The sequence below is a fragment of the Notechis scutatus genome, chromosome 2 (assembly GCF_049901735.1).
Source record: "Notechis scutatus isolate UNSWTSFEM ecotype Mainland chromosome 2, rNotScu1.2, whole genome shotgun sequence".
NCBI classification, from domain to species: Eukaryota; Metazoa; Chordata; class Lepidosauria; order Squamata; family Elapidae; genus Notechis; species Notechis scutatus.
In genome coordinates, this window is record NC_142010.1 from 3907162 (window position 1) to 3920840 (window position 13679).

A 13679-nucleotide genomic window follows, 5' to 3' on the forward strand; every position below is an offset into this window, starting at 1 on the left:
AGTGGACAACCAGCTAAATAGGAGCCAGCAGTGTGCAGCCGCCGCCAAAAAAGCCAATGCAATCCTAAGTTGCATAAACAGAGGGATACAATCGAGATCAAGTGAGGTACTAATACCCCTCTATAAAGCCTTAGTAAGACCACACTTAGAGTACTGCATCCAGTTTTGTTCACCGCATTACAAATAAGATGTTGAGACTCTAGAAAGAAAGTACAGAGAAGAGCAACCTGGATGAGTAGGGGACTGGAGACTAAAACATATGAAGAAGGATTACAGGAACTGGGCATGGCTAATCTAGTGAAGAGAAGGACCAGGGGAGACATGATAGCAGTCTTCCAATATTTGAGGGGCTGCCATAGGGAGGAAGGGGTCAAGCTATTTTCTAAAGCACCTGAAGGCCAGACAAGGAATAATGGATGGAAACTGAACAAGGAGAGATTCAACCTGGAAATAAGGAGAAACTTTCTGACAGTGAGAACAATCAACCCATGGAACAGCTTGCCCTCGGAAGTTGTGGGAGCTTCATCACTTGAGACTTTCAAGAAGAGATTGGACTCCCATCTGTCAGAAATGGTGTAAGGTCTCCCGCATAGCATAGCATAGCATAGCATAGCATAGCATAGCATAGCACAGCACAGCATAGCACAGCACAGCACAGCACAGCACAGCACAGCACAGCACAGCATAGCATAACATAGTGTCATGCGTTGGAGACTCCGAGGGAGAAGAGGAACAGCTGACAGGGCGTGGAAGTGTGGCTCCGGAGGTTGTGAAAGGGCAGAGGCCAGCTGGGCAGTCAGAGGAAGACCCAGGCCCATCCCCTCTCCATCCTAGGGCATGTAGGGAGGAGAGGATAAGGGAGAGACTTACAGGAGAGGAAGCGGTCATGATCCCCCTCATTGGCTGCAGCTGGGGGGGAATAGTATAAAGGAGAGGCATTTAAAATACAGTGTTGCTAGAAGCAAAGCGTGTTTATTTCTGGCTGAGGTTTATCTTGGTTGCCGTTCTTCCCACTGACTGTGCCTTGTTATCTTCTTGAAGTTTGTAATTAATTATCCTGGTCTGTCATGGAAATTCCTTCCGTGTGGTTTGTTTTGGTTTTTTATTTAAGTGAACAGTGAGGCCAAGTTGGAGGCATTAAAGGAAATTTATTTATGTTCGGGAATTTATTACATGCGTGCTGCTTCCCAGGTCATCACACGTCCAATTCTTTATTGGCCAAATGTGATTGGGCACACAAGGAATTTGTCTTGGTGCATATAGCACTTAGCAATAGCACTTAGACTTATATATCGCTTCACAGTGCTTTACAGCCCTCTCTAAGCGGTTTACAGAGTCAGCCCATTGCCCCCCAACAATCTGGGTCCTCATTTTACCCACCTCGGAAGGATGGAAGGCTGAGTCAGCCTTGAGGCTGGTGGGATTCGATCTGCCAAACTGCAGTGGGAATAGCGCGCAGTACTGCACTCTAACCAAAGCTCCATTCATGATAGTCATAGGGTACAATAAGCAATCAAACCATAGTAGGAAACAGTCAATATAAATTGTAAGGATACAAGCAACAAAGTTAGTCATACAGTCATAAGTGGGAGGAGATGGATGAAAGGAAGGGTGGGAGGAGTAATAGTAATAGTAATAGTAATAGTAATGGTAATGCAGACTTAGTAAATAGTTTGACGGTGTTGAGCGAATTATTTGTTTAACAGAGTGATGGCATTCGGGGGAGCGGGGGGGGGAAGGCATTCAGGTTTAACACCGACTTTGAGTTGGCTGGTTGCAAAATGTTATGGTGCTTTTTTAAAAGTGGAAAGGAGGATGCAGAGCCAGAAATTGCAGGAAGATGAAAGGCCCCAAAGGGATATAACTAAGTGATGGCACTGAAAGCCGATGCAGCAGAGCAATATCTAAAATATATGTAGCTTGTTATTTTCATCTGTCCAGGAAAAGTACAAATGTCTTAAGGTACAACTAAGAAAAGCTGTTGGGAATTGTTTATGCCGGCTTGGCTAATAGAAGCTTCTATCCAACCCCATCATAAATTTTCCTCTCCTAATATATGACTTTCAAACAAAATACAAGTAGTTCTCAACTTACAAGCCTTCGCTTAGGGACCGTTCAAAGTTACAACGGCACTAAAAAAAGTGACTTATGACCGTTGCAGCATCCCCATGGTCATGGGATCAAAATTCAGTTCGCTTGGCAACTGACTCACACTTATGACGGTTGCAGTGTCCTGGGGGGGTCACGTGGATCCCCTTTTGCGACCTTCTGACAAGCAAAGTCAATGGGGAAACCTGATTCATTTAACAACTGCGTTACTAATTTAACAAGTGAATTGATTCACTTAACAAAGGTGGCAAGAAAAGTCGTAAAATGGGGTGAAACTCACTGAACAAATTTCTCGCTCAGCAGCATAAAATTTGGGCTCAGTGGCGGTTGTAAGTTGAGGAGTCAATTCAGGGAAATGATCCTTGGACTGGATACAGGTAGGGAAAATTCATTCTGAGATCTAATCTTCGACCTGGCTGACTTGCAGTGGATCAACAACGGATTTCTGACTTCCAAATGATAAGCAATCGTAATGTGGCATTCTTTGCCGGTTATTTCACATGCCATGCTTGAAGTAAAACTCAACCACAGTTTGCAGGGATCCAGGTTTGATTGTGGCTTTGTGTATCCAGCAAATCAAACTTATAAGCATGGTTAAGTTAAACGTAGAGAAAGGTACACTGTACAGATGTAGTTACTCTCTCCAGTTACAGAAATAAGAAGAAGCTGGGTTTGTGGGTTAAAAAAAAACACCTGAAAGTTTAATTCTGCTAAAGATGATAAGCTGCTGAGCTGAGCATGGGCTCAAAAATACCCATTTTTAATCATTTGCACACACTAACCCTATAGTACCCTTTCAGCATTAGCAATGTTATGTGAACTGCAGAAAAGGAGTAAAGAATATTAAGCGAAAGAAAAGGCACCAGATAAAAAGGAAACACAAATATAGCTAAATCTAGTTACACAAATATTGTTAAAAGTATGTTTCCCTATTTTCTATCCGTACAACATTCTATCCAATGTATCTATTAAGAATGGAAGAGTTCATATTTTGTTCTAAGCTAGGAATCCTGGTTTATAAACGCCATGACTCAGTTCACACAACATAATAAAACAAAACCCCACATTATGAAGTATGAAAAATGAACTAAGCCAAGTTGGATATGCAAAATACACAAGCTATGTAGTCCTCGACTTACAACAGTTTGTTTAGTGACCATTCAAAGTTACCACAATTCAGACACTTGCCAACTGATTCACATTTATGATGGTTGGGGTTGGGGTGTCCTGGGATTAATGTGTTCCGCTTTTGCAACCTCCTGACAAGCGAAATCACTTAACAACAGTGGCAAGAAAAGTCATAAAATGAAGCAAAAGTCACTTAACAACTGTCTGGATTAGCAACAGAAATTTAGGGCTCAATTGGGGTCGTAAGTTGAGGAATACTTGTAATAAATGAGTCACAACTGCTTATACAACATATACGAAATCAGTGGTTCTTTACCACAGATTCCCCTTTAAATACCCTTTGGGGCCATGGACCGGGGCCACGGCCCACCAAGACTTAACTCAATGTTTAAATCATACCATTTTTTCAAGCCTTCACAGGCCCCCTGTGATGACATCATGGCCCCCAGACCACAGTTTGAGAACCACTGTGCTAAATCATAATTTATTAGCATATTAGTTGGCTTCACACAGGCTAACGCAAGGCATATGAGCTATTCTACGTAGGCACACCATTTATGCCTCCTCTTAACACCATGCATATTAAAGAAAGGTTTCAGGAACTGGGTATGTCTAGTCTGTTTTGGTCGCCACGATGTAAAAAAGATGTTGAGACTCTAGAAAGAGTGCAAAGAAAAGCAACAGAGAGGATTAGGGGACTGGAGGTTAAAATATATAAAAAACACTTGCAGGAACTGGATATGTCTAGTCTGATGAAAAGAAGGACCAGGGGAGACATGATAGCAGTCTTCCAATATCTCAGGGGCTGCCACAAAGAAGAGGGAGTCAAGCTATTTTTCAAAGCACCAGAAGGCAGCATAGGAAGCAATGGGTGGAAACTAATCAAGAAGAGAAGCAACTTAGAACTAAGGAGAAATTTCTTGACAGTGAGAACAATCAATCAGTGGAACAATTTGCCTTCAGAAGTTGTGAATGCTCCAATACTGGAAGATTTTAAAAAGATGTTGTTGGATAACCATTTGTCTGAAGTGGTGTAGGCTTTCCTGCCTAGATAGGGGGTTGGACTAGAAGACCTCCAAGGTCCCTTCCAATTCTGATATTCTGTTCTATTCATGCAAGCTCTGGGCTCCAAGTGAGGGACTTTTTTTATTATCTTCTTGTTTTTGAAATGAGACATCTGAAAAGTCTGAGTGCCTTTTTCCCCCAGACAGTAGTCATTTCTCCCAGATTACAACCCACAAGTCTTGCACTACAAATGTCACCGAAAAGCAATCATTTACCAGGTCAAACATCCACGAGTAGTGCTACCTTTTATTCTTCCTGTTTCCTAAGGAAGCGTGACAAAGTCAGCCAATCTTTAGAATGACTGTGATGAAAAACAGAAAGAAAATCTGACTAATGAAGAGTGAAACATGGCATGGGAAAATCCAAAAGTTAACTACTGCAGTAGCTAAACTTAATTATCAACAATTCTTACAGTAATGATAGTGCTACACTTACCTGTAACTGAAAACACACACCACAATACACAATTACCCCACTTTTTCAGGGCTTATACATTATATATGACCCATGTCATGCACACCAGCTATGTGGGCTCAATCACTCTCTAAGCTCAAATGTCATGGTCAGCTGACATCCAAGCCTTTTGTGCCCAATTACGGCCACAATTGAGCTCAACGTTTTTGCTGCTAAGCGAGACATTTGTTAAGTGAGGTTTTTTGCCACGTTTTACAACAGCTGTTAAATTATTAAAACGGTGAAGTGAATCTGGCTTCCCCATCAACTTTGCCCATCAGAAGGTCTCAAAACATGGTCCTATGACCGCAGGACACTGCAACCGTCATAAATACGAGTCAGTTGACAAGCACCTGAAGTTTAATCACACAGCCACGGGAATGATAAGTGTGAAAACCGTTCATAAGTCCCTTTTTTTCCAGAGGTCACTAGATGAGCTGTTGTAAATCAAGGACTATCTGTACGGGAAAAATCCCTCAGTCACAAATCTTAATCAAACCACAAAGCTACTAACCGGCCACCCACGTTTTGACCTCAATGCGTTGTGTGAACCCAACCCACCCTCCCTAGTAAAGGCCACATCGCGTGAATGCAAGAATCGACTACTACACCGTGGTTCGATTTCCCGACCCGGCCACAAACCGGATTCCGATTTCTCTTCCAAAGCTAACCCAGTTAGAAACATCCCCACCCCACGAGAGCCCCCCGCCCAAAACGAAGGGAAAGAGGCCTGTCGCGCGAGTCCATCACCTCGCTTGATGCCGCGTCTTCCAAACCGTGCAAAAAAAAACAATTCCACGCGAATGGCGACTCCCGTCACGTCACGTCACGGCCAATTGAGTCGCTCCTCCATCTCTGGCGGATGCCCCGGTGGAGATCCAGCAAGGGCGGCCGAGAAAGCGAGAGCGCCCGCTTGGCTTATTTTATTTTATTTTATTGCAAAGCCGCTTAAAAAAAAGCTTCTCACAGTCCGGAGCTGCTTGCCTTGCGCACCGGGCGGCTCTTAAAGGCACAGCAGCCTCTTTTCTCGGCGTAGGGCGACGAAAGAGCTCCTCCGATGCCCTCCGGTTTAAGTAAAGCGGGTGGCCCGGTTCAGACGCCTTGTTTTCCACCCCACTCCCGCTGAAATCTTTCCCTTCTCGGATTTGCAATGGATGAGATGGCAGAAGAGTCAACCTTGATCTTGTCGGGCGCCCTCTAGTCGTCAGAGAGACTACACCGCCCATGATCCTTTAATCTTCAGGGTCCCTTCCCTCCACCCCTCCGCCCCCACCCCACCCCTCATACAGTTACAGTTTGCAAGTTTGTGGCTTGAATTTGGGCAAATAAAAGAAAAGAAAAGAAAACCCATTAGGAATTTCCCCTACAATCCCATTAGCTTCTCCCCCTACTGCAAACCGTGGATGGATGGAGGGGAGTTTTCTGGGGAGAGAAGAAAAAGTCCTGCCCTGCCCAAGATTTAAAAGGAATAAAAACTCCTCCGGATCGAGACCGAGTAAATCACTCCAGTCCCATTAGGTAAAGCCTGGTTTTGGTTTTTTTTTTGGCGAAAATAAACACGCACTTTGTAAGTATAGTACATAAAATTATCTACCGCAATATCCTACCTGTCAATGAATACTTCAACTTCAACCATAACAACACAAGAGCACACAATAGATACAAACTCAAAGTAAACCGCACCAAACTTGATTGCAGGAAATACGACTTCAGCAACAGAGTGGTCAATGTCTGGAATACTCTACCTGATTCTGTGGTTTCTTCCCCAAACCCCAAAAACTTTAACCTTAGACTGTCTACTATTGACCTCACCCCTTTCCTAAGAGGTCTGCAGGGGGCGGGCATAAGCGTCCCTGTCCTATTGTTTCTTTTTGATTCGTATCCATTTCATGTATTCATAACCATGCTTGTACTTATACCTGTTATCTAATACTTGCTTGACAAACATAAATAAATAAATCAACCCCGTTCCAAGATATGATCATCAAGCAATTCGAATATCTTCTAGATCTCTTTTATGTATGTGTGTATGTGTCTCCTAGATCGATGCTCCCAATTTATGCATCCGATGCTCCCAATTTATGCACCCGTAAACTTCCCCCTCTCCATAAACTACCGCTTCATTTCCCGGATCACCCACCAGATCTTGCCCTGGATGAAGCCGGCAGCCGCTTCCCCGCCTTCTTCCGCCAGCTGATCTCGCTCCCTCCTCCGCGCTCCCTTTTCTTGTTTATTTCCCCTCTGGTGCCAGCGCGCCTGCGCGTCAGATCCGGGAAGGGTCCCTCAACGAACGCCTTAGCAACCGCGCAGGCGTCCCCGGCAACGCCAGGTACCGACGTTCTAAGCCCGCCCCCTCCAGCCCCTTTCCACGTTCCCTTTTGGAAGCTGTTTTTCAGTGGAAGAAGTCGTGGAGATGCCACGTGGATGCGAGCCAGGTTTAGTCCCTTCTCCCCGAAGCCCTGAAACTTGATTTTCCAAACTTTCCACTGTGTATTCTAAATGGTCTGTGATTAATATATATGGGTGTGTGTATAATAACATAACATAAAGCATGTAACATAACATAACACATAACATCACATACGCAAATTCTATTCTACTTCTATTCTTATGTATGTATGCATGTGTGTGTGTATCAAAGATCAAGTGAGGTACTAATACCACTCTATAAAGCCTTAGTAAGACCACACCTAGAGTACTGCATCCAATTTTGGTCACCACATTATAAAAAAGATGTTGAGACTGAAAAAAGCACAGAGAAGAGCAAGCAGGATGATTAGGGGACTGGAGACTAAAACATATGAAGAACGGTTGCAGGAACTGGGCATGGCTAGTCTAGTGAAGAGAAGGACCAGGGAAGACATGATAGCAGTCTTCCAATATTTGAGGGGCTGCCACAGAGAGGAAGGAGTCAAGCTATTTTCCAAAGCACCCGAAGGCCAGACAAGGAATAATGGATGGAAACTGAGCAAGGAGAGATTCAACCTGGAAATAAGGAGAAATTTTCTGACAGTGAGAGCAATCAACCAATGGAACAGCTTTGTCTTCAGAAGTTGTGGGAGCGCCATCACTTGAGACTTTCAAGAAGAGATTGGGCCGCCATTTGTCAGAAATGGTATAGGGTCTCCTGCTTGGGCAGGGGGTTGGACAAGATGACCTACAAGGTCCCTTCCAACTCTGTTATTCTATTCGTTTCTGTTTCTGTTTCTGTTTCTATTCTACCCTACCCTACTCTACATACGTGTGTATAAATATGTGTATATGTATATATATATTTCATTTTTTAATGTGTGCCAGTTTGTTCACAGAAAAAAGTAACAATAAAAGTTATATTATCTTATTGAAAGTCACCCCAGAATGATGCACCCCACACATACAACTTTTCAGAGGACCCCACCACCTGAATCATGCCAGTATTGCTCAATTTCTGCAGGACGAATTAGGGCTCTAACCAATAAAATAAATAAGAGCGCTGCCCATGGTTCTGGAATGGCAACTCTTTTAATGTTTAATTAGAACAGACTGGCCATTGGACTAGTTAATGACTGACTTTCTTGGAAACTTCCTGAATCCAGTTGGCTGGATTCTCACCACAACAACTATGAATCAGCTTGATTAAACACGAACAAGAGGCTGAGTTTGCACAAGAAATTTTAACAAGGTCAGCTAAAGGCTCTATCTGGATCTGGATTTTTAGATGATAAACTTGGTTTAAGGTATCAAGACTCACTAGAAAACACAAATTTCATTTAATATACTCTACATGTCCATATGGATGGATTTATTTACACCATCCATCCATCCATCCATCCATCCATCCATTGGGCTTGTTTAATTAGTACTGTTTTATGCTAAAGGATGGTGACCATTCATGTCATTTATCCTCCTGATGCTGATATGCCCAACAGGATCAGAATCGGAATAGAGCTGGAAGGGACCTGGAGATCTTCTAGTTCAGCCCCCAGGATATAATAGATACAACAGGATATAATAGATACCCTTATGAGTGGTGTGGTGGCCTAGAGGTGGAGCTCTCTTTTCACAATCAGGAGGCTGTGAGTTCGATCCTAGGTAGAGGCAGATATTTCTCTGGGCACACTGAGAATATATCTGCTGAACAAAACTCTGCATTGGCGACAAGAAGAGCATCCGGCCAGTAAACACTCAGCTCCGTTCAGTTGCCCAGACTCCACTCCTGCAAGGGATTATGGGGTATTTAAAAGAAAATGGTGTCAATAGATACCCTTATAGTATATATAGAATATTTGTAATTCAGTCCATTCTCTTTGACAGTATTCAAAAGCTTTCCTCTTTTGCATCAAGTTGTAACATTTCAAACTGCAATATTCAGAGCTGACCCAGAAATTTCTAGGGCATCTATGCCGTTTCAGAGACTTCTTGCCCCAAAATAGTTCTCAATTAAATTGGAACTCTTACACTATAGAATCCTATTTCTCCTAACATCTAACCTAAAAATGCCCTTTACATGCACAACACAGAGAGAGGGAGAATGAGAGGGATGGAGAGGGATGGAGAGGGAGATGGAGGGATGGAGAGGGAGAGAGAGAAAGAGAGGGAGGGAAAGAGAGAGGGAGAGGAGGGAGGGAGAGTGAGAGGGAGGGAGGGAGAAAGGGAAAGGGATGGAGAGGGAGAGGGGGAGAGAGAAAAGGAGAGAGGGAGGCAGAGAGAGAGGGATGGAGAGGGAGAGAAGGAGGAGAGGGAGGGAGAGGGGAGGGGAGGGGAGAGAGGGAGGGAGGAGGGGAGGGGGAGAACAGTCTTTTGGAGTGACTTCTCCCAGACTCGGACCTGTTCCAACCTTTCTGGAAGGTATTACATTATAACCAAGGGCAGCGGCTTGTGACTGTATTTACTTGGACAACAATCAGGAGCTGATAACAGTCTTTCAACTGGAAAATGTCAAGTGGCTGCTTTAGCAGATGTAAAACAGAAGTGGAGTGACCCTCAGAAGCTCTGGCTGTAAATCATAATTATTTCTCCTCCCTCCCTCCCTCCCTCCCTTCTAGCACTTGAGAATTCTATGGTTTGAGCCACAGCACCAATTTTTAGCTTTTGTTTAGCCCACCTTTAAGAGGGATGTTGCAACGTTATCATTCCAGGCTGCAGATATTCTCCTGGGCACAATGCCCTCCAAGAGGTAGGGTGCCCCACCAAACTCCTTTCCCAAATCCAAAAGAGCTCCATTAGGCTTCTAGCTGGACTGCAAGAGATAAACAGGCACACATGGGTATAAGAGCACCTGATGCGGCTCCCATACTAACCTTTATGTCCGGCTTTTGAAGCGCCGCTGCTTTGCGCGGCACGGAAGATTGCCGCACGGCAGCCGCCGAAGCGACAGGGAGAGTGCAGGATTGCAGGAGGCAAGTCGGGAAACCTCTGTGCCTGTGCAAAGTCCGTGTTTGGTGCATGAACAAAGTTTGCGCACAAGCGCACAAAGCACACCCACCAAGCCACCCCCACCGAACCGGTGGTAAAAATGTTTGAAATGCACCACTGCTGTATAGGTAGCCCTTACGACCACAATTGAGCCCAAAATTTCTGTTGTGAAGTGAGACCTTTGTTAAGTGAAATTTGCCCCGTTTTACAACTTTTCTTGCCACGGTGGTTAAGAGAATCACTGCAGTGGATAAGTTAGTAACCCGGTTGTTAAGTGAATCTGGATTCCCCATGTCTGAAGGTCACAAAAGGTGATCCCATGACCTTGCGACGCAGCAACCGTCATAAATATGAACCAGTTGGCGGGCAACTGAATTTTGATCACATGATCATAGGGATGCTGCAAAGGGTCATAACTGTGAAAAACGGTTGCAAAGTTGCATTGTTCAATGCCTTTGTAACTTTGAACCAGGAGTCTTCAAACATGAAAGCTTTAAGACTTGTGGACTTCAGCTCCCAGAATTCCTCCTCCGGTCATGTTAAGCTCAGGAATTCTGTTTTATTGTTGGCATTTACTGCCAGCGAGACTTGCAAAAATGTTTCCCAATAATTCGGCAAGCTGTTGGAAATGTGGCTATGAGCTGGGAATCTAGTATCATATGTGGTGGACCTGCCCAAAAGCAAAAAAAATATTGGCGGAAAATTAGAAATTGGCTAGAAGAAATTACAAAAGTTAAAATTGAATGGAAATCAGAGATATTTTTATTAAGAATTTTAAAACAAAAAAAATAGTAAAATGTTATTATATATTATACTCCACATATTAACAGCAGCAAGGCTTGCCTTTGCCCAAAATTGGAAATGTGAAAATACTTCCCCCGACTTCATGATTATAAAGAAAGTTTTGGAATGTGCAGAAATGGACAGGTTGTCAATGGAACTTAAGAGGAGTCAGAATACTATGAGATTTGGAATTTTTGGTACAGATGGTTGGAAGGTAGACACGAAAGGAACAAAACAAAGTCAAATAAAAAGGTATGATGGAAATTAGCAACATTACATGCAACTATTTTTGTAATATATAATTAGATGAAACTTTGTGTTATATGTTAATGTAATAAGTGTGCACGATTATTCTACATAATTTGAGAGATGTCAGATTGAGTCAAGACGTTGCTTACGTTGTGACAAGTGGAATGTTTGGTTTTATTGTATGTGTATAAATTTGTTTAATAAAGTATTTTTATTAGGAATTCTGGGAGTTAAATTCCGCAAGTCTTAAAATTGGCAAGTTGGAAGACCCTTGTGTGTGAACAGTCACTAAACGAACTGTTGTAAGTCAAGGACTATCTGTATGTGTAAACAGTCATTAAAATTCTTGCTCCTTTGTCTCCTGTCTCCTGTATGTAAGAGCCAGAAGTGATTTGGTCAGGAGAGGACATTTCCATCCATTCCTGGTTTTAACAGCAGCCTGTTCTGATACGAGGGTATTCGCTTTTCACTGTGGAAGAAATCATTGCCATACCTCCTTTGTTCATCATGGTTTTTTCTTTTTTTAAAAAATAATTTTTTATTGAATTTTACACAGTTAAAAACAACACAAATACAAAACAACACAACAACAAAACAACACAAATGCAACCTTTGCAGTGTTGTGACATCGACTTTTCCAGTTTCTTCTAACTATCATCGTGGTTTTTTTTCAGCAGAAACATTAGAACCAGCGGTCTGACGATTGGTTGCATGTGGAACACATGCCACAAATGTAGTCATGGATGTTCTTCACGTGTGCATAAATGTTGTGCTTCGAGTAGCCTGCAAACTTTCATGCTACTTTTACAAGTGGAACTCTTGCTTGCTGTAAATACAAAGAAGGAAAACGGAGGCAGAAATACAACACCACCATCTTCAACTCACACCTGTTTATAGATACAGACTATTTCAGTGTTTCTTAACCTGGACAACTTTAAGATATATGGACTTCAACTCCCAGAATTCCCCAGCTGCAAACTGCCATAAATGCGGGGCGGTTTCCAAGGGCCCAAAATGGGATCACATGGTGGGGTAGGGTGGGGGACAACGATCAATACTCCAAATCCAGGTTATAAGTGCAGGTAGTCCTTGACTTACAACCACAATTGAGCCCAGCGTTTTTGTGGTTAAGTGAGACATTTGTTAAATGAGTTTTGCCCCATTTTATGACTTTTCTTTTCTTTTTTTAACAAATTTTATTGGATAAGCATTAAAACAGTTGAACACAGTGGGACTTTCCTGGCAGTTATTTTGCCATAGATGCTGTAACATAAAACCCACATATAACAATTGATCTCTTCCTTATTCTACATTACTAAGTTGGTGCTATTTGTATATTTTCCTATTAACAACATAATTTCCTTGCACGTTCTTTTTACATAATCATTATATCCACTATATTACATTGTCTTTAGCTTAAGAATCTTCCACCTTCAGTCTTATAAAAGAATCACAATTGGTTTTTGGGTTTTTTATTTCGACTTCCTTTCTTCGAGTCTAACCATTGGTACATTTTGTTCCAGACTTCATAATATTCTGTCTCACCTTTATCTTTAATTTCTAATGTTAGCCTGTCCATCTCTGCACAGACCAAAATTTTCTTTATTATTTCACTTTCCTCAGGGAAATTCCCATTCTTCCAATTCTGGGCATCGACCAATCTTGCAGCAGTTATAACGTGTAACATTAAGTATATCATTCCTTTGCTATAATTTTCCTTCTATAATTCCCAATAGGAACAATTCTGGTCTAAACTCTATTTTTTAGCCAAGCGTCTCTTCCAACCATTTCTTAATCTGCCACCAAAATTCTTTTGCTTTGATGCATGACCACCACATATGATAATATGTCCCTAACACTGTGTTAGTTACATTTCCGGACTTTTCTTGACACTGTTAGGTGATTCATTGCAGTTGATAAGTTAACCTGGTTGTTAAGTGAACCTGACTTCCCCATTGACTTTGCTTGTCAGAAGGTCACAAAAAGTGGTTATATGACCCCAGGACGGCCATAAGTATGAACCAGTCACCAAGCATCTGAACTTTGATCACACAACCATGGGAATGCTGCAAAGGTTGCAACTGTGAAAACCAATCAAAAGTCACATTTTTCGGTGCCATTTTAACTTTGAACAGTCACTAAATGTTGAGGACACCTGTAACTTTTGAGGGGTCTGTCGTAAATTCAAACAGTTGTTGAGTGACCGGTTGTAAGTCGAGCACTACCTTTAGAGGAAAATAAACCTTTTGTCTTCTTTCTTAGAAACACCTTCTTATCAAGGGGATTGATGAGACCCTGGTACCAAGTTATTTAGGAATGCTTTTAGTGTAGGAATGTTGGTGATAAGGTAGAAACCTTGGCACGCCTTCCAACTTTTAGTTGAATCAAACCCCTGGTTGAACCATGTTGCTATGACTACTGAAATGTAGGCCTGATGATTTTTTATTATTGGTGTGTTCTGTCTCACTTGTAGCCACAAGTGAGAGTCCAAATGTCCC

At 42.5% G+C, this 13679-nt stretch overlaps 1 protein-coding gene across 8 annotated transcripts in view; it reads right to left on the reverse strand.

Annotated features, from left to right (window-relative positions):
• The window catches only part of PPT2 (palmitoyl-protein thioesterase 2), a 73641-nt gene extending 63480 nt beyond the window's left edge, over positions 1–10161 (reverse strand). For 4 of the 8 annotated variants that reach the window (XM_087953304.1, XM_026687615.2, XM_087953308.1 and 1 more), the window contains exon 1: positions 5506–5896. The gene's annotated coding sequence lies outside the window, so the exon portion shown is untranslated. Of the gene's footprint in view, positions 1–5505; positions 5897–6895; positions 7048–10034 lie in introns of those variants that run through there. The other 4 variants (XM_087953307.1, XM_026687614.2, XM_026687617.2 and 1 more) reach the window with 4 other exon arrangements.
• Between the last annotated feature and the right edge of the window lie 3518 nt (positions 10162–13679).